The 1,303-nt window shown below is 34.2% G+C and overlaps 1 long non-coding RNA gene across 1 annotated transcript; it reads right to left on the bottom strand.

Annotated features, from left to right (window-relative positions):
* Nucleotides 1–252: 252 nt before the first annotated feature.
* On the bottom strand, nt 253–727 carry LOC129248333 (uncharacterized). Its single transcript, XR_008582611.1, has 2 exons — nt 492–727; nt 253–418 (listed from the first exon to the last, which is right to left on the bottom strand). It is a non-coding gene; the product is annotated as an uncharacterized LOC129248333 (long non-coding RNA).
* Between the last annotated feature and the right edge of the window lie 576 nt (nt 728–1,303).

The raw sequence follows: 1,303 nt of genomic DNA, 5'->3' as shown, positions 1-1,303 counted from the left end.
AAGGGGCCTCGTTAGAGTTTAATATTTTTTATTACAATTTTTTTATATTTGTACCCCGTCCTATACCTATTTCATATGATGCCCTGCTAGCACTCTTCACATCCGATATTTGCCATACAAATAAGTCTGGTGGTTATTGCATATTTCGGAAATAGAAAACCATTTCGAGTTCTCGGGATTGTATTGCATAAAAAATATTCGATATACTTTACATTTATCTGCATTCCAGTTTCAGCAAAAAAAAATGAACTCTTTGTTAATTTGATATAATTTTTTTTAATTCCATAATACGCTTACTCATAAGTCTTTGATATATTTTAACACATTAAAGGCCTCTTTTTAAAGCAAATTTAGTCACACAGTAATTCGTTATAAGCTTCTTCGGTTTCATCGCACGTCAACGTTGGTTTTCGATTACCTAAACAAAACTAATTTCATATCAAAAAATGTTTTTTTTTTTGTTATTATTTACATTAAAATTTCATATTTACGTTTTTGCTGTGCTCCACTTTTCAGCCATATGCACCAATACCAGTAAGCGAAGACCAAAACAACGATGGCAGCTAACGCCAGTGACCACCAAATTATAAATTGAAATTCATTATCCATCTCGAATGGGTTGTTTCCACTGATTTCTTGCTGAAAAACCGTCTCCCCCGTAGACCATTCAGAGTTTAACTAATTTTCATTATATTTGAGTAATTACTACCGTGTGGGGCTCTCGGGCTCGGGGGCTCTAAGGTGCATTTACTATGGCTTTTTGCATGTTTTAAAGTTTCGCTGGAAGAAAATACATACATATATACACTTTGTGCGCTTGTATGCATCTATAATTTAATGTAAGCTTCAACTATACTAGGATTGCTATTATCAAATAAATAAATACATGCATAAATTGGGAGAGCTTTTGCGGCTCACACATACCTACTAATTTGTATTTGAACTTATACAGGGTGTCCTATATATAATCACAGTTGTACAGTGTCACAGAATTATAAAAAAACTAGTAAACAGTAACAAAAAGTTAAACAGTAAAATAAAATTTCAATGGAAATAAAAATAATTGGAATTTTCCATGTTCCAAAATATTTAGTACGGCGGCCGCCGTAGCCGAATTGGTTGGTGCGTGACTAGCATTTGGGAGTGCGTAGATCGAATTTCCATGCATGAACACCAAATAATAGAAAAAGTTTTAGCCCCTCGGCAGGCAATGGCAATCCTCCGAATATATTTCGGCCATGAAAAAGCTCCTCATAAAAATATCTGCCGTTCGGAATCGGCTTAAAACTGTAGTTCACTCCAT

This window comes from Anastrepha obliqua, chromosome 5 (assembly GCF_027943255.1).
Source record: "Anastrepha obliqua isolate idAnaObli1 chromosome 5, idAnaObli1_1.0, whole genome shotgun sequence".
NCBI classification, from domain to species: Eukaryota; Metazoa; Arthropoda; class Insecta; order Diptera; family Tephritidae; genus Anastrepha; species Anastrepha obliqua.
Note: the sequence above shows the minus strand (reverse complement) of the source record. Positions and strands in the feature narration are given on the sequence as shown.